The following is a 19832-nucleotide window of genomic DNA, read 5'->3' as shown; positions in this document are numbered from 1 at the left end:
CAATGACTCAATGTCCAGATGGAGATCGGTGACAAGTGGTGTCCCGCAGGAGGCCGTACTGGGACCAGAACTGTTTAATATCTTCATCAATGACATAGGCAGTGGGATCAAGTGGACCCTCAGCAAGTTTGCAGATGACAGCAAGCTGAGTGGTACGGTTGACACGCCTGAGGGACAGGATGCCATCCAGAGGGGCCTGGACAAGCTCGAGAAGTGGGCCCGTGTGAACCTCATGAGGTTCAACAAGGCCAAGTGCAGGGTCCTCTACCTGGATCAGGGCAACCCCCAGTATCAATACAGGCTGAGGGATGAAAGGATTGAGAGCAGCCCTGCCGAGAAGGACTTGGGGGTACTGGTGGATGAAAAGCTGGACATGAGCTGGCCATGTGCGCTCGCAGCCCAGAAAGCCAACTGTATCCTGGGCTGCGTCAAAAGAAGCGTGGCCAGCAGGTCGAGGGGGGTGATTCTGCCCCTCTGCTCTGCTCTGCTGAGACCCTCCTGCAGTACTGCGTCCAGCTCTGGAGCCCTCAGCACAGGACAGACATGGACCTGTTGGAGCAGTTCCAGAGGAGGCCCACAAAAATGATCAGGGGGATAGAACGCCTCTCCTATGAAGAAAGGCTGAGAGAGTTGGGGTTGTTCAGCCTGGAGAAGGGAAGGCTTCAGGAAGACCTTATTGCAGCCTTTGAATACTTGAAGGGGACTTACAAGAAAGATGGGGACAGACTTTTCAGCAGGGCCTGTTGTGACAGGACAAGAGGGAATGGTTTTAAACTAAAAGAGGGGAGATTTAGACTAGATTTAAGGAAGAAATTTTTTTTTACAATGAGGGTGGTGAAACACTGGCACAGGTTGCCCAGAGAGGTGGGAGATGCCCCATCCCTGGGAACATTCAAGGTCAGGTTGGACGGGGCTCTGAGCAACCTGATCGAGTTGAAGATGTCCCTGTTCATTGCAGGGGGTTTGGATTAGATGACCTTTAAAAGTCCCTTCAAACCTAAACCGTTCTATGATTCTATGATTCTATGATTCTATGATTCTATGATATAATAAGATAACTTAAATTTATCCATCAAGCTGAGAGTACCAAAGCCCAGAGCCTTGCAGAGGCAGCAGCATGGAAACCAAGGCACTATATACAGTACATCAACATGTTACTGTGGCCAAGCTTAGCTGACCAGAGAAGCTAAACCAGCTACTTACCTAATCTGAGGCAAATTCATTCAGCAAGAGGAGAACAACCTACATTTCACTGTGCTCCTAAATCCTTAGGCCCTAAGTCCTACTTTTTAAGTGATTTGAATTTAAGTGATTTAAATTCACAGGAACTATTTAAACTTCACTACTAGAGATTTTCTTCACAGGGACAAATGTTTTTTTATACACTCAGTATTTATAGAAATTATTTCTAAGCTCTTTATATTTAAATAAATGCCATAGATGGTGGGAGAGATACAAACTCTCTTGCAGGGATATGCAGAACTTTCTTCATAGGCTGCTTCTTGCACCCACAGGGACAGAAGTCTCATCTTCTGAATGCTGCTGAGATGTTAGCCTGGAAGGCCTGATGAGGGGTCTTTTCATCTGGTTCAAGGGGGCAAAAGGGTGCTTCTTACCTTGTCTCCCTGAAACCAACTCCTTGGTATTATATTTCCTTGACCCCTCAGCAGAATCCAGATTTGACATTGAAAATAGCAGAGGCAGGACTTTCCAGGCCAGGAAGCCAACGCATTACATCTAAGCCAGACCAATGATACACTGGCTCTTCCACCCTCACCTCCCGCTAAGGCAGAGTTGGCAGTCCGGGGCTCCCTGGCCACAGCAAGATGGTGGAGCAGCAGATGTTCAGTGGCTTGTGTCACTGGGGTTGCCCAGAACATAGCTCCTCATTGGATTTGCACAGTGGTTTAAATTTGGTATTACACTTCTGTCACATATAACAGTCTCTGTGGTTGTCAGTAATGCAGGTTTATCCATTTCTTTCAGTGGACTGTTTGTAACTTGGTGGACATCTTCAATGACATTTTCAGTATTGTGCCTTGGTATGACATACCTTACCAGGCCTCCTTCCCTCTGCTGGGATCAGTTCCTCACTCAGTCCATGAAGATCCCCAGTAAACAAGAGGAGTTATGGCCAGAACTGGAAGAAGCAGATGCCTAAGATGAGCTGTCTTAATGCTTTTTTATCTTTGTTAAAATGCTTGAGAAGGCAGTTGGCGTCACTGAGGGTTGTCAGAAACTTGGCATTCTTGTCTAGCAGATCATTTAGTTGTATGCCTAAATAGATACCTTTGAATGTCTTAAATTATTTATTTTTTGTTCGTGCATGGTTATTTTGAATATGCAGGTGGATATATATGTGTGATTTAAGTTTATTCTCAATTCGCAATTTGAATACAAATTTGGAGAATAAAAAGAGAGAGCAAAGGAAATGTGAAGAAATTGATGATCATCATTAGAAGCATATGGAAAAACTCTTGTATTTTGGGGGAGGGTTGAGTGAATGTTTTTCTTTCTTATGATAATATTTTAGAAAACTGTAAGGAGTATTTGAGTGAGCTTTGAAGGCTTTGACAATTTTTGCAAATTAAAGTAACTGAGGAAAATATTTCATATAAACAGAGCATATCTTCACTGCTTTTGTTCTTTGCTAGCACTGATGGACATGTTAAATGATCATACAGAAACAGGTTCATAATATCAGAAATCAAATCAACAATCTTGTAATTAAAGGCCAAGAAATGGATGTCCATATGTGTGGTTTTAGATTTGTAATACAATCTACATTCTGCACAGAATAAATATAAAATTTAGCTTAGACATAAAGGTTTGCCATCGTGCTCATAGAAAGATACCATCCTTTGGTTTTGTTGCATGCTAATGTATTTCCATGTATCAACAGGTTACTATTGAATTATAGCATTCCTTCTTGTTATTATCAAGCTGTTGCCTGATCAGTCAAGATCAGGATCTAACCATGTCAGATACCGGGCAAAGACAAGACAGTGCACAGTCACCATCCTAAATGATCTCAACAGTCAGATGATGAATAGAGAATAAGATATCTAATCAGAGAGAGTAACGTGAAGCCCAGTAAATAACATGCCAGTTGCAGGAAGGGTTGTTTTTTTTTTTTTCAGATAAGTACAAGAGTCACTGTATATAAGGGATAGACTAAATGGAAGGACTTGGAGTGCAGTGGATAAAATGGTTGAGAATAAACCATTGAAGAGGCATGGTAGTAGAAACCTGGAGCATACAAAACTGGAAAGAGAATGGACAGCCGAAATTAAAGGAAACTGATGATGTTGGCCTCTGCTTTTACAACTGCCCTTGCTAGGTGCAGGTAGTAATAACAGCAATAATAATGATAAAATTCTGATGGCATAAGAATTTTTATCTAGCTTTACCAGCTTCCTTTGCAAAGACTAAGTAGGTATAATAGGTTGGATTTCCTCTAGATGTAGTACTTTGTTATAGAAGGCTTGTATTCAAGATGCTAAACAAAGCCCTCATCTCAATACTGGGGAGCAGTGCATAGTGAGACATTCCAGGAAAGGCAGTGCTACTCTTTTCAGTCCTGCCAGTGGTCCCATCAAGCTCTGTATGGGAGACTGTTGCAGCTCACATCAAAGCATAATTTATTTACCTATGACCCAGACAGGCAAGGTGAAAACTCAGCCCATTTCTCATGCTGTCCCTTCCAAGATCCTTAAATGTTAGAAAGACCATGTTTGCAATGCTGACTTGTCTCAGAGGTTTAAGAAATTATCCCTCTTGTTCTGCTGAATGTCAACAATAATCTGGTTAAGACTTGCCACCGGAAGACACTTTTTCTAAATAGACAGCTACAACATCAATCTTCAGACAAGCTTTTCCAACTTACTGGAGGAACATGCACAAATTTGACATGAAGCCACTGGTGCTGTGTCAGGACTCTAGGCACCGTGAGGATGGACCAGTCTGTTCCCTTTGATGTGTCTACTGTCAGAAGAATCAGACACCTTCAATTTCTTCCATCTATCAAAATTACTCTGAAAACTAGACCACACATTAAAAGGAAAACAAAATTTATTTTATTAAAGTGAAAATCTTAAGAAATTAATTAACTGTATTTGAAAACAGATACATAGATATGAATGAAATCATGATGGGCAGCTTGCTACTCTTGGTTACACTCCACAGGGTTTTCATGCAGCTAGAAAACTCTTTAAATATTTCACAGTTCTGCAAGATGAGTTGTTATCTCTACTCAAGATGCTGACAGCTGCTTCCTCCAAATGTATTCATCTGGACACTAGATTACTGGAGATTCATTTGGAACGTATGTCTCAGCATCTCCTGCAACATGTAGATGTGGTACTTGAGATGCACAACTTCTACAAGCTCGAGAAGTGGGCCCATGTGAACCTCATGAGGTTTAACAAGGCCAAGTGCAGGGTCCTGCACCCAGGTAGGGGCAACCCCCAGTATCAATACAGGCTGGGAGATGAAGGGATTGAGAGCAGCCCTGCCGAGAAGGACTTGGGGGTACTGGTGGATGAAAAGCTGAGCTGCCAATATGCGCTTGCAGCCCAGAAGGCCAACCGTATCCTGGGCTGCATCAAAAGAAGCGTGGCCAGCAGGTCGAGGGGGGTGATTCTGCCCCTCTGCTCTGCTCTGCTCTGGTGAGACCCCACCTGCAGTGCTGCGTCCAGCTCTGGAGCCCTCAGCACAAGAAAGACATGGACCTGTTGGAGTGGGTCCAGAGGAGGACCACGAAAATTATCAAAGGGATGGAACGCCTCTCCTATGAAGAAAGGCTGAGAGAGTTGGGGTTGTTCAGCCTGGAGAAGGGAAGGTCCTGGGGAGACCTTATTGCAGCCTTTCAATACTTAAAGGGGGCTTATAAGAAAGATGGGGACAGACTTTTCAGCAGGGCCTGTTGTGACAGGACAAGGGGGAATGGTTTTAAACTAAAAGAGGGGAGATTTAGACTAGATTTAAGGAAGAAATTTTTTTTTACAATGAGGGTGGTGAAACACTGGCACAGGTTGCCCAGAGAGGTGGGAGATGCCCCATCCCTGGGAACATTCAAGGTCAGGTTGGACGGGGCTCTGAGCAACCTGATCGAGTTGAAGATGTCTCTGCTCATTGTAGGGGGTTTGGATTAGATGACCTTTAAAGGTCCCCTCCAACCCAAACCATTTTATGATTATACGACTCTATTCTAACTTTAAGACTTCACCCAGAAACCTGTTGACTATTTTTTTCTTAGTATGTGAAGATGTTGAAGGAATGCTGATGTCCCTTAGGAATCCTTCTGTACTTGAACCACAGGACATTCACTGAAACTGGTAGGAGGTGATTTTAAAACAAATAAAAGAATGTTCTTTGCATACTTCTGGAATGTGCTGTTGCAGGAGGTAGAGGAGGTAGGTAGTATCAGCAGATTCAAAAAAAGTTTAGGCAAATTCATGGCCAGCAGGTTCATAAACAGAAGTAGGAAATTGAAAGGGATTTACTAAGAACCCTATCCAATGATTACAGTTGTTGCAGGGACAATGAGGGAAAAGGACTGCAGAGGGTGGCCAGGCTCACACGCTATCCCTCAACTGCATCTCATATTGCCACTGCTGGTGACACAGTACCAGGCTGGACAGACTCATTGACTGGGTATTTCCCCTGTCATTACAAGTAGCTGGACATATTCTAATGATGAAAGCAAGTCCTACGAATACACTTGATGTTTAACTTGACTGTAAAGAGTTTATTTACTCATTGAAGATGAAGTCATCCCTGAAACCAGAAATTCTGGCTTTAAACTTTAGTATATAACTCTTTGCAGCATGCATATTGAAGACTATATTTTATACAAACATAGCAAGAGCAACAACAAAAGCATCTCCTTACTCTTCTTACTCTTGAAAGAGACTGCCCCAAGTTCCAGTGAGCCTACCAAGTAAGTGGGAAGACATCTCATTACTTCTTACTGCAGTGCTAGACTGAATAAAACAACTCACAATTTAGCCTTCAGTCATCTTTAAAGTGGCAAGTGTGAATTCAAATAAATTCTGGAGGAAGAGAAGAACTTTAGCTGATAAACAGAGAGAAACTTTTGGACAGTACGCTTCAGGAGAAACACAAATTTAAACTCAATGCAAAACTCTGCCGCTGGGAGTTTCATTTTAATCAGTCATTTTCTTCTTGTTGTTTTTATTTGCACAGCAGTTCTGAACAAATTGAAAAGTGTTTTTTTCTCCCTTGGTGCAGGCTGGGTTCCTACCACTTCCGTTGTAAAGAAGAATTCAATTTTGCAGTGATAAGTTCAAGAATACACAGATAAGGCACTTGTAGGAAGTGGGAGCGGGAGCAGAAAGACTACCAGGCATGAATGGAAAGTACTGAGAAAATACAGAAAAAGGAGTAATTGTCAGCTGCATTTTACATACCAGACATTTTCCTCCAATCTACAATCTTCAGCCAGAGAGAAAATACTGAGCTTTGCTGATGTTAATATCATCTCTTCATTGTTTTGGAAAGATGCATTTACATTTTCTGTGTGGATAAGCAGGACGGCTTATGGAGAGAGATAACACAAGCACTGAGCTCTGTTGAATCTTGGCGTCTTTCTGGTTTTAATCTCAATTTATTGTCCAAACTCTATCTCTCTAATGGCCAGAGTAAATCCAGATTTAGATAAAAAAAATATATGGGCTCAATTCTAACTCCATTTGAGGCTGGATGCTGTGTTCTGAGATGGAAACAGCACCAGCCTTAGCAGGGAGATGGGAAAGTTTTAAGCTCTGCAGCCATCACTGCCATGAGTGTGCATCAGGAGATAGCGGTGACTGAGTATGGGCGGCTTGTGACACAGAATAAGCATAGACAAAAGGACAGCCATGCTGGGCCAACTAGCTCAGTGCCCTCTCATCAGAGGTGATGCCTGGGGAGGATCATACAGACACAGAGACTGTACAGCAATACAATGCCAGAATAGTCCTCTGCTTCTCAAAAATTTGCAGCCTAGGGACACTCTAAGCCAGACCCATTGTCTGAGTTCATTAGCCCTCGATGTATCGTTATTCCAGGAATTCATCCAGTCATCTTCTCTATGCACAGTTTCAACACCCGCAGCCTCTTGTGGCAGGGAATTTCAGAGGTTAATTCTCTGTTGTGTAATGAAATATTTTCTTGTTTTGTTTGCTGTCAACCGGCTACCAGCTACCTTGAGTTGAAGACCCTAGTTTCTGTATGGGTAGAGAGAGTGGAAAATTATTTCCTACAAGGCCTTTGTGCATCCCACAGAACTTTATACACCCTTGTTATAACCCTCTCACAGTTGCCACTATTTTTCGCTGAAAAGCTGCACCCTATTTAGATTGTCCTCATGTCAAATCTGCATCCCATCATTGATTACCTTTGCTGCTGTTCACTTGGTCTTTTCTAGTAGCATTATGCCCTTGAAACAGGGACCAGAACTGCACACAGAATTTAAGATGCAGCCACACCAGCACTTTACATAGTGATATAATGACATTTTCTATTTTATTCTCTTCCCTAACAAGTCTTAATATTCAGTTTGCATTTTTTTACTACAGCTGGGCACTGAGTTCAATAAAACTATATATTATAACCCCAAGACCTCATTTCTGAGTAATAGCAGTTAGCTCAGAGCCCATCATTTTATATGTGAAGTTTGGATTGTTTTTCTCCATGTATGTCATTTTACATTTATCTGTCCTGAATTTCATCTGCCACTTAATCACCAAATCTTTTAGCCTTTTATAATCCTTCTGCAATTCTCCACAGTTGTTTCTCACTTTTTACTCAGCAACTTAACTTAGACTTCCCATTCCCATGGCACACCCATGTTCTTACATCCTTAGGATAAAACACCCACAAACTGTGATCAAGTTGAGATTAATAATGGACATTTGTGTTACAGGTTTACCTCTAGATTTTGCCCAAACCTGCAAACCACTGGAAAGTTACACAAGCAGTGTTGCTCACAGGGAAAGGAAGAAAGAGAGAAAGACAGAGTAAGTGAGACAGAGCAAATTCGATTATCAGGAACATAAACATTATTCTGTATAGAGCTGTAGAAGATAACCTAGACAGTGGATTTCACGATAGCCTCCCAAATTAGCTATATTCATGCCATGAAACTTGATGTCATTGTATAGGCTTTCAATATTAATGCCTTAAATTAATTATTACCGTTTCTGTTCTGGCAGAGCTACGGACTTGCTAAGATGCAAGCTCCAGTCCAGAGGGGTTACAGCCCAATGCACTCATTTAAGAAAGCAGTTAAGGAAACGTGTAGTTCTAGTCACCTGATTAAGTTCTTTCTTAAATATGTCTGTTTTCCAGAGTCATGGCTGAGGCTGGAGGGTTTGGACTTGGAACTAAATCACAGCCCCCAGTTAGTGTTCCCCAGCTATGTTCTTCTTGCTCTTAAAATTCTGCCTAGAAGAAAAAAAACTGTTGTAGAGTGGGATCTTGAATCCATAAATTGCATGTAAACAGATGGGAACAAGAAAATGTTTTAATAGCCTCTTGCTGTCACAGTCTCCAGGTCTACCACACTTGCTGAGTGCTTAGTGACATCAGAGTAACTCCAAACTGTACCTTGAGATGCTGCTTAATTAGGCCACAAGAAAGCAAACAAACAAGTAAACAAAAAGAGGCTTCACAACACGTCATTCATGGTTTGAGAAATGCAGTCAAATTGTATGGAATGCTTTACTGCTTTGAATGCAAACATTTGGCTTCAAAAGTTGGAAATGTGTTATTCTGTAAATGTTCTTATTAATTATATTTCATTTTGAATTCAAAGCCAGGCCAGCATCAATTTATTTCACTCAACTCTATCAGCTCTGTAATGTTATTCTTCAGTTTTACTTTCAATCTGGCTCTGACTGATAACATTTTCTGATCGATGAAAAGGCAGAGATTGTTACCAAAAGTAATGGTATGTTATAAAGCTGCTCTAGTCCAACAATTAAGGGCATTTTATAATGTAATAAAGCCAGTGCTATTTTTTTCACTGCAGCCGCACAACATTAATTCAGACACTAATTTGCACGTGATATATTATTGATGGGGCAAAAATGCATTTGTTTCTATCAACCTCAAAAATCATATATCTTTTAATATATTAATAACCAGAGTCCTCAGGAGGTTGTAATGTGATCTTTCTTAATTGAGACAAAATGTATGCATAGCTATTGATTAGACTCAACTATCAGAGTGGTCCTTCCTGAGCTGGGTGGTATGGAAAAACATTAGCATGAACAGAAGGTAGAAACAACCTTCTGCTCTATACAGTATTAGAATGGCTGAGTACTTACCAGCACTGCATTAAACAGCATGACTAAGAAGAGTTTATTCTCCCTGCTACTATCTAGTCTGAGAAATGTATGCAGGGGAAAGGTTATTGCTGCCAGGGGTTTGTTACCATTTTCAGGTGGACATTTCTCTTGCTTCACATTAAAGACTGACAAGTGAACAAATGCACCTGGCATCGGGAGCAGAAAAAAATCTTTGTGTCCTATAAGAGCTCCCTGCACAGTTTTAGCCTTGCCCTAAGAAAAATGCTTCTTGCACAGAGGAACTTTATCTGGAAGTTATAAAGTTGCGCTGTGTCTGAGATTGGAGATTTTCTGGAGCCTCCAGTGACATTTTAGTTAAACTGTAGACAGACCATAGCTGTGCAGATTTCCTTTGAATTTGATTCAGCTTCCAGTGGGAAGCCTGGAAGAGTACAGAGGATTTGAGATAGTAGCGCGCCCTTACTGGAGTCTTCTGGGTGGTGAAAGCTATGAATAAGTGCATACATCAAGGACTCATTGTAAAATTCAGGAATGCAAAGTTATAATTAGGTCTTCAAAGCATCTAAGTATCTGTCCATAGTTGCCACTAATGATAGTTACTGAGCTGCTTTGATTGGATATGAGCTGGTAGCATGAAAATCCAGCTTTGTAATAGTAAGTGTTAAAAGCCAACAAGAATTCTGGAAAGTAATATTCATGCTTCAGATCTTTATTCATCACAAAACTTTGGAGAGTTAAGTAGATTTTTTTTTCTAGTGAGGGGATAAGTAAAAGTCCTATGCAGAGTGTCTGCTTCTAAATTAGATCCTCAAAGGTAATTTTTAGAGACAAGCTGCTGAACGAGATGGAGGATTAGCCTGATTCACTGGGACACTTTCTCTGTTTCAAAAGCTAGAATGACCCTCAGCTCATTAGGGAGTTATTTGCATCTGTCAAAGATCCATCCTGTGGTAAAGACAAAGAACTTATAGCCTGGGAGACTTTTTTTCCATTCTAAATTATTCTATAAACCTCCACCGTGATCTTTGTCAGGTCACAAATTAGACCTCATTTCCTCATCCCTTATCCTTTCCAAATGGTGATAATAATACTTACCTCACAGGACTGCAGTAGGTCTTCATAATCCAGAATCTGCAAAGCACCAATAGCCCATAAGTGAAAATCCCTAGAGAAATACAGGCTGTCATTGAGCACCTTTGAAATTAAAACAGGTGGGACAAAAGAAAAGATTAATGACCAAAACAACACTGTCCTGGCTCATAATGGTATGGCCAAAGTGATCAATAAGGAATGTCTTTTCCATTTCCAGTACAGTGGCCAGGGTATGAGTGTATAAGAGAAACCAAGACACAGATTTATGAAGTCCCCAAAGGGTATGAGTCCTATCTAAATCTGAGATTCAGAAGGAAAGAAAATCTACGCTGTCTACTCTGGCAACAAATCATTCTGATTTCTCTTTAAACTGTTGTTAAAAATCAGAAGTAAAAAATAAAAATAAAAAATATTGCTTTTATCTTTGAAAACAATTAGATCATGGTGGTATGCAGTGATAATGTTGCTGAGTTTTGCATCATTTATACCACCGAATGGCAAGCTATTTGTTAATAACTGCCTGCTGTTGTAGAATCCCCTGACAGAGGGCCATATGTGCCGCAAAATCTCGGGCGCTAGAGTGAATGATTGGAGATGTGCAGTTCAAAATTCCCTTATCAGTCATGCATTTGTTTGTGGGGTTGTTTTTTTTCTCTTTTCCTCATTCCCCCATTTCACCTAAGTCTGCTTCCAAACCAGTTAAGTTCTGAAAATGTCCTCAGGTAAAAAGAGAGAGAGACTGTCTGTGCCATCATGGACAGGGTACCAACCTTCTCCATTAAATGGAAAAAGCTGAAAAAACAATAATCAAGTTTTATAAAGCAAGCGTCCAAGGTATCGGAGGGACAGGAGTAAAATCAGGTTGTTTGGAATTGGAAGTTAATCCAAGAATAGCTGAGAAGAGACTTCTCCAAGGAGGGTTTGACCTTGCAGCTCTTACTCCCGTGCAGAGCATGCATATAGCAAAAAGAAACAAAGTTGAAGAACTGCTTCGAAGAAGCCATTCACACAGAAAGAGAGAGCTGGGAGGCATTAAATGAAGTTGCTTCCACAGTCCATGTTTGAAAAGGAGACCCACAGCCCCAGCAGGAATGTGAAGTCTGTGGCCAGCACCATTTAGGGCTGCAGTGCACAGGGCAGAGACTTGTGTTGAAGGGACCTTGCTCAGCCACTGTCCCTGAAGGTGGTTCTGTAAATGTACAGTGAATGTGACACTTCACACAAGTGTTCAGATGTGGATTGACAGTACAGTGATTCTCCTAGGCCTGTGCAGTGAGACCAAGCTCTACGCCATGAGCCCAGTGAGATCATCTTCTGCTTTTAATGTGGAATGAGAGAGGGTTCTCCTCAGAGTGAGAAAGCTGTCACTCCTCAGTACATGCAGACTTGCATACTGAGGTCACATAGGCCAGCTATCACAGAGATTGTCTCACCTTGAAGCATCACATACTGAAAAAAGACTTCCACCTTGTATCTTAGAAGCACTGACCTTTCAAAGAGTCTCAACTATCTGCAGTTAAAAAGATGAATTGAGAGAGAAGCTGGTCCCTGTGCAACTATGATAATCTTGACACATTATGGAGAAGATGATTGTGTTTCAGTATCCGTTGGCAAGACTGGTTGCCGTCACTGCCTGTTCGGTCCTCCTTCTTCCAGAAGTCATAAGTCCAGGTTTGGGCATCCCAAAGTTTCACTACTCAATGCAATGAGACATCTGCCTTGCAGAGTGGGAATAGCAGAGGACACTAATCAGGGAGGAAGAGCACAGAAGAGGAAGGATCCAGAGCTGCACATGAATAATGTGATGAAGGCACAAGCAGCAGTGAGGCCTACAGAAGACAATACATCATGTTGGTGTTTTTGAATCTTTCCCATGTTTAACTGTCGCTAGAGGGCTCCAGCGTATGGCGGTGCAGGCCACCCTCTCAGCACTGTGGCATAACATATCCTGTGGCAAGTCTGATGACTTCTGACTATTAGATGTGAAATTGTCATTGAGAGGGTCTGACTACTGCTGTGGACTGAATTTGTTGGTTCTTGTCTGTGCAGTCCATGATCCCCAACATTATTTTTTTGTCTTATCCTTACCCCTGCTTTCACCTTAACCATACCATTTTTCCTAAAAATGGCTTATTCTTTCTAAATCTCATTTAGGCCATGATTTATTTTCTTTCTTAGAGTCATAGATAACGGGGAATATTAATTTATCCATCTGAACATTAGATTGCTCTAGTCTACACTGAGACTCAGTTTGACTGAACTGCCAACAAACTAAAGGCTGTGACCTTCATCTGCCTCAGGCATAACCCAAGAATGATTGATTTTACAGTGGGCCCCTTGCGAATGTGAAATTAAACAGCACGACCTCTTTTGAGGTAAGCTTGCTCTTTGAAGGATGATCATGTCTTCCTTTGATCATCTCTTTAATCCTTGCCTGAAATTTTTCATGAGGATTGTATCACACCATAAGAAACACGGTGGGCTCAGCAATGAAAACGGTACCCACACATTCAAAACGGGGCATGAGAAAGAAAGTATACCTGCCTATTTCATCTGCCACAATTGGCAACAGGTAGAGAGTTAGTTCTGAAAATAATTATTACTTCCTTCATGCAGGGCTTTGAAGACAACATGTGGAATTCAATTCTGTGGCTAATAAGGAGCCACAGGGGATCTATAGCACTCTGATGCCTTCTTTGAGGAGATGTGAAAAGGATTTTAGATAATAAATCCATCTGAGAGTTCACAATCATTTGGAGACATTTTATAAATAGCAAAATATGATAAATTATTCCATTACCTGCTTAACTAGCACTTTGGTGAAAATAAAGTTTGGCATGGTGTCTTTTTTGGCTACAATGTGAGAATAGAACCTGACAAAATAGCAGAAGAAAATTTTTAAAATACATGTCTTGTGGAAACAGATAAGAAGTTTTTCTGATGATAAGGCCTTAACCTCTCAATTTCTCACTGACTCTTTGTCAATAACTCTACTTTTCAAAATGCCAGTATTCAGCTTTTGCTTGATGCCAACAACCTAATAGGTCACATCAATACGAATTATATTACACAAAATATAGCAAAGAACAGCAATTTCAAATGGAGATATAATGTTTTCTTGCCCTTCTCACACATTTTCGTATTATACCAGCATACAATACAGGGCAAGTTTGGTTTTAGTAGCAAACTTTTACAGCTAGATGCTCATTTGGGGTAAATTTGAGTAGCATTCATGGGAGTATACAAATGGGATAAAATTCTGCAGATCACAGTGAAGCTGTCATATTTATGCTTTATACATAGATATGGAAAATTATTGTTTGAAGATTAACTCATGATGCAAACAGATCATGCTGGGTTGTTTAATGGTTGGGAGATCAACAGAACTCATGTGGCAAGCACAATGTAATTGAGATAATCTTAAACTTGGATGAAGATTATTTTGCCCAGCTATTTATACAGTTTCACTTAGGACTTCTAAGTATTTAAGGTGCAACAAGAACTCATGCTAAAGATTTAACATAGTTGTAATAAAGATTACTCAGCATAATTGTGAATCCTGGTGATTCATAAATTTGAAAAGAAAATGTTATGATATGAAATAGAAAATATTATATTCCTTCTCCAAACATTTTGAATTCTGGAAGGAACTGTGTTTTCCTCCCTCTTTATCAGTTGGGATACGTTTATGAACACAATTTCTTTATTTCTTGTTTTTTACTTGTTGCTTGTTTGAAACCAGGATGATCCATGGTAAATACTTTTTGACAAAACCCATTAAGTTATTCACTGATTAAGTGCCCAGTAGCATGGTAAAGACAAAAGTTAAAACCCATGCTGAATAAGAGTATTTAAAGCTGTGTTCCACATAGTTCATCTTGAAAATTCACTGCTGAGGAATCCCAGAGTGCTAGTATCCAATCTATATTGCAGAGTTAGTCAGCAAATCAGAGGAATTCATTTTGCAGTTGATTCAATCAGAAATGTTACCAGGGAGTAAGAAAGCTGAAGGAAATTGCATCTACCTTCACTAAGTAATTGACTGAACAACAAACATTTCAGCATAATCCACTTAAATCATAATTAAACTTCCCAGACACCAGCCCTTCTATTCTCAATGCTGGTTTTATGGGCAACAAAATGATTCACTCTTCTTTAACAAACTACCTACTTGAAAATACGTTTGTTTGTAACATACTTAGCAGCAGCATCAACTTATTACATGCATCATCTTGAACTCGGGGGTATCCTTGAACTCCTTTATCTTCTTGTCCTGGTTTTGGCTGGGATGGAGTTGATTTTCTTCCTATTAACTGGTATAGTGCTGTGTTTTGGATGTAGTGTGAGAATAATGTTGATGACACACTGATGTTTTGGTTGTTGCTAGGTATTGTTTACGCTAGTCAAGGACTTTTCATCTTCCCATGCCCTGCCAGATGTGCAGGGGGCTGGGAGGGAGCGTGGCCAGGACGGCTGGCCCAGCTGGCCAATGGGCTATTCCATACCATATGACGTCATGCTCAGCATATAAGGCTGGGTGAAGAAGAAGGAGGGGGGGCGTTCGGAGTGATGGCGTGTGTCTTCCCAAGTAACCGTTACGCGTGATGGAGCCCTGCTTCCCTGGAGATGGCTGAACACCTGCCTGCCGATGGGAAGTGGTGAATGAATTCCTTGTTTTGCTTTGCTTGCGTGCGCAGCTTTTGCTTTCCCTATTAAACTGTCTTTATCTCAACCCACGAGTTTTTCTCACTCTTACCCTTCTGATTCTCTCCCCGTCCCGCTGGGGGTGGGGGGAATGAGTGAGCGGCTGCGTGGTATTTGGCTGCTGCCAGGTTAAACCACAACACTTCTTTATTTTGATCTGTTAATGTGCATAAAAATCTTGCTTTCATTGGTATATTAGCTCGTTTTAGCTGAGGGTTTCCAAATACTAGGAAATTCAGTTGTAGATTAAGAGACTGAATCATCTATGTGTAGGTATCCTCCAGTGAGCTGGGTTTCTGAACTCTCCTTACACTCTACCTATCCTCTAATGTAATGAAGAGTCTTGGGAGAAATTTAGCCCACTCTACAGTATATGTGTATTGGCTGGCCAGGTGAATTACTTTCCAGGGTTCACTGACAGCAATGACAGGTTTGTCACCTAAACACATGGAGATACCTACAGGTAGATGTAAATGTAGGTGCTTTTATCTAGAGTTGAATCTTTCCTTGCAATTTAACATGATTTCAAGTAGACTGTGAATTAAAAATAGAAGAGTGTTTCCTGATTAACTTCTTGTGCCAATGCTTTCATTTTGTAACCAGGGCTTTAGTTTAAAATTAGTTTGATTCCTGTCCAAAGGGAAAAACTCTTCAAAAGGTTCATCATCACTTCTCTTGAGCTGTCTAGCCAGCAGAAACATTCATGAACATTTATCCTAGCTCTTTTGTCTGGAAGCTGGAGACAAAGAGTAAGTAGGACAGGAACTAAGTGCTACAAAGAGAACAGAGAGTGTACATAGTTTCAAACCATCTTTAGAGTAGAATTTCGCCAATGAGGACTCCATAATAGGTTGGCACGTAGCCTGGATTTAATTTCACCTAATTTCAGACATTAAAAATATCCACACTTGTGGTACTCATGCCAGGTTCCCTGCATTACAACTGGAGAGACACAGTCATTTTTGGGGTGCAATTCATCTGAACTATATTATGCATCTGTATTAGGGGGAAAAGAATTGTTGCTTAAAAGTGTTTCTCTTCATTCTTCTCCACTGAATATGGTAGAGATTTGATCCAGGTGACCAGTTCGTATGTAGATAACTGCATCTGGTCAGAGGTCTCCCTGACCCAGTACCAAAGGCCGAGGAAACATGGAGAGTCTGTGCTAAAGCAAGGAAAAGAACTGCAAGACTGTCTGACTGATTCAGTCACTTTCAGTTGAGTTAATAAGAAGGTACACACATTCCAGCTTTAAAAAGAACCCCCCCTCCAAATAAAAAAAAAAACAACAGCCTCCCTCCCCCCAAAGAAACCCCAAACACCAAAAAAACCCAAAACACACACAAAAAAACCACCAGAAAACTCTTACAGGACAAGGTTTTCCATTTAAGCACAGCCTCAACCAGATTTTATCCTATGAAAGACAAGGCACTAAAATCCTGCACTATCATAGTGCAAAGGTGTTCCTCACAGATTTTCAAAGGCAGAGAGGCTTCACACTGATCCTATTGCAGGACAGATTCTAGTACTGCTACTTCCAGTATTTTTCTTCCAATTCTTCTGAGCCTTCTGTCTAGCCTAGTACATCTGTATAACAGGTTCCCTACAGCCATATCAGAGAGTGACAACAAAGTAAAGAGATCACGAAAAGGCTAGCAGTTACCTCCTTCACATAAAATGTCTGTATATTTAGAAAAAAAATGCCTGAGAAAAGGAAATGGCAGATTTTTTTTTCTTTTTTGGCTTGTAGCCCACGTTGCAAAGAAATTGCTTTATTTTGTTCCCTTTTTAAATAATAAGTTATCTCATGAGCTCCATTCTCTCAGCCACATTGATTGTGGTACTCTTTCTTCACACCCCACAGAGATTACTCTGCATTAGGAGACAGTGGACAAGATACCGTATAATACAGTGGACCTACAGTATGTTTGCCACCAGAGTAAGTATACTTCTTTCAAATGAAAAGCTGGTTTCATGCACTACATCCAATCATTTTTAACAAATAACATGCTTTTCCACGGTCAATATTATTCACACATAGCACTATCACAGAACGACTATCACGGGAGTCACTAAGCTGAACTATGAAGGCTGCTGGTATCCCAAAGGCTGCTAACAACCGGGATATTCAAAGGTTGTAGTTCACAGCTCTCTTAAGACTCAAAGCACATGTTCTGTGTGATGCCATCAGATAGAAATACTCACACATGAACCACAGAGTAAGAGATACTTCCAGACATGTACCAGGAAGGTTCTGTGAGACACTCAGGCAGGAGGGTAAAGCGGTGGATGCTAGACCAATTCCTATGTCTCATGGCCAGGACAGAAGGTTGTAGGTAACAAGTTAAAGTTTGCAGGTCAGATAGATTGATCAACTGGGTGCCGAGGTTTAGCCCCAGCTCCAGAAGCTTCATGATTTCACAGAGCATGTTCATATCTCTCTGTCAAGCAAAGCAGAGTGATTTATATCAGCAAGCTTTAATCATGTTAACACGTTAACACACTACGCTCTGCAAGTGTTAATCTCTCCTCCTTCTCCTACCAGGGCAGTCACAGAGAGATGCATGTTGCCTACATACTCTCAATCTTTGGGTCACAAAGTCTGAGACTGTATACAACACGTGGCTGATCCTTTAGACAGTTTTTCAACCAGCTAAAAGCAAGGGAGTCCAATACACTCAATAAATCCTCTCAAACCACTTTGAAAATCCCAAGGATAAAAATACCTTCAGCTTTGTTTTGCTCGTTCTGTGTTTTCAACTTTTAGATTCCTTTGGGCTTTCCACTTCTTTCTCTCCCTTGTGCCTTCTTCGCCATAACCAAGTACTGTACTCAAATGTTAGAAGCTAGAAGAGGCCTATTGAGAATGAAATGAATAATTTAGGATTTACAATAGCTTTAAATTGGTTTTGCTTGTTGTAGGGTGTACACTACATTACAGAGAGGGGATTTGTTTTCCTTCTGTTTGTTTGCAATGAAATGATACAAAATCCTGTCTCATATTTTCTTTGTGTTAATTGGGGATTTAACTGTTGCTTCCTTTGCTTACAGTGATGTACATCAAAGCCCTTAAAATCCATTTTAATTGTGCTGAGTGGATTTGGTCAATTACACTAGTACTCTTTGTATTAATAAGCATGTGAAAGGAAGACTATTCTGTATGTAAATTAATAGAGCTAATCAGTTGTCCTCCCATTGAAATACACGTGAGAGAATTTGGTGGTACTTCAATAGCAAGTAAAAGTTTCATGGCTTCAGGATCACAGTTTTGCAGACTATACGCAGAGAGGAAATTGAGGTTACCTCCACATCCTGTTAAAATGTCCAGAATTTATCTGGTCACCACCTAAATATCAGCTCATTAGGGCTTTTGTTTGGAAGAAATCTTGAAGTGGGAATTGTAATCACTGTACAGTTCTGAAGTTGATCAAGTGAGAGAATTATTTTTTGTAATATAACACATACAAGTCCTATTCATGATGAGACCCTATAGCTTGCTACCAACAGACACAGAGGAAGACAATCTCTGCCCATCTCTAAGAAAAGAGGAAAAAAAAAATAGATCCAAACAAGGCAACATAAGAAAACAGAGATTATATTGCTCAATGTAACTGGGTCTCATCATATCAGTCTACTACTACTACTAGTCAATGAGGTATTTTGCTTATACCACAACAACGGGTAGTTTTGGAAGACATATGATGTAGTTTATTAAATGACAAGGAAGTAGTTTGTCACAAAGAAGTAGTTTGTTAAATGTTTCTGAGATGCCCTTTCCATAAGTTTGAAAATCACCATGGGACAAAATATATTGCTGTTTGTTCATAAAGTGAGCAGGTCAGTAGTGGAAGTAAGGAAGACAGGCAGACCAAGGACTGATGTCACTATTCATATACTGAATGAAATACGATAGGTAACAAGGGAAAAACTTTCAACATTTTAAGACATTCGCTGTTTAATTCAATGAGAACATAATCAAGCCAACATGGAGTGCTTTCAGAAATCCTTCTTTTAAGCACAGCAAGCTCACTACCCTGGACTTGATGACACCAAACTGAGTGGTGCAGTCGACATGCCTGAGGGACAGGATGCCATCCAGAGGGACCTGGACAAGCTCGAGAAGTGGGCCCGTGTGAACCTCATGAGGTTCAACAAGGCCAAGTGCAGAGTCCTGCACCCGGGTAGGGGCAACCCCTCGTATCAATACAGGCTGGGGGATGAAGGGATTGAGAGCAGCCCTGCCGAGAAGGACTTGGGGGTACTCGTGGATGAAAAGCCGGACATGAACCAGCAATGTGCACTCGCAGCCCAGAAGGCCAACCGTATCCTGGGTTGCATCCAAAACAGCGTGGCCAGCAAGTCAAGGGAGGTGATTCTACCCCTCTGCTCTGCTCTGGTGAGACCCCACCTGCAGTACTATGTCCAATTATGGGGCCCTCAGCACAAGAAAGACATGGACCTGTTGGAGCGCGTCCAGAGGAGGCCCACAAAAATGATCAGGGGGATGGAACACCTCTCCTATGAAGAAAAGTTCAGAGAGTTGGGGTTATTCAGCCTGGAGAAGAGAAGGCTTTGGGGAAATCTTATTGCAGCCTTTCAGTACTTAAAGGGGGCTTATAAGAAAGATGGGGACAGACTTTTCAGCAGGGCCTGTTGTGACAGGACAAGGGGGAATGGTTTTAAACTAAAAGAGGGGAGATTTAGACCAGATTTAAGGAAGAA

The 19832-nt window shown here is 41.0% G+C and overlaps 1 long non-coding RNA gene across 1 annotated transcript in view; it reads left to right on the top strand.

Moving 5' to 3' along the window:
• The window catches only part of LOC142078018 (uncharacterized), a 205883-nt gene extending 190745 nt beyond the window's left edge, over positions 1 to 15138 (top strand). Inside the window, exon 2 of the long non-coding RNA XR_012672107.1 lies at positions 14875 to 15138. This is a non-coding gene — a long non-coding RNA (uncharacterized LOC142078018). The remainder of the gene's footprint in view (positions 1 to 14874) is intronic.
• Positions 15139 to 19832: the final 4694 nt, after the last annotated feature.

This window comes from Calonectris borealis, chromosome 1 (genome assembly GCF_964195595.1).
Source record: "Calonectris borealis chromosome 1, bCalBor7.hap1.2, whole genome shotgun sequence".
Taxonomy (NCBI): Eukaryota; Metazoa; Chordata; class Aves; order Procellariiformes; family Procellariidae; genus Calonectris; species Calonectris borealis.
The sequence above is the reverse complement of the archived record's forward strand: the minus strand, read 5'-3'. Positions and strand labels throughout refer to the sequence as shown.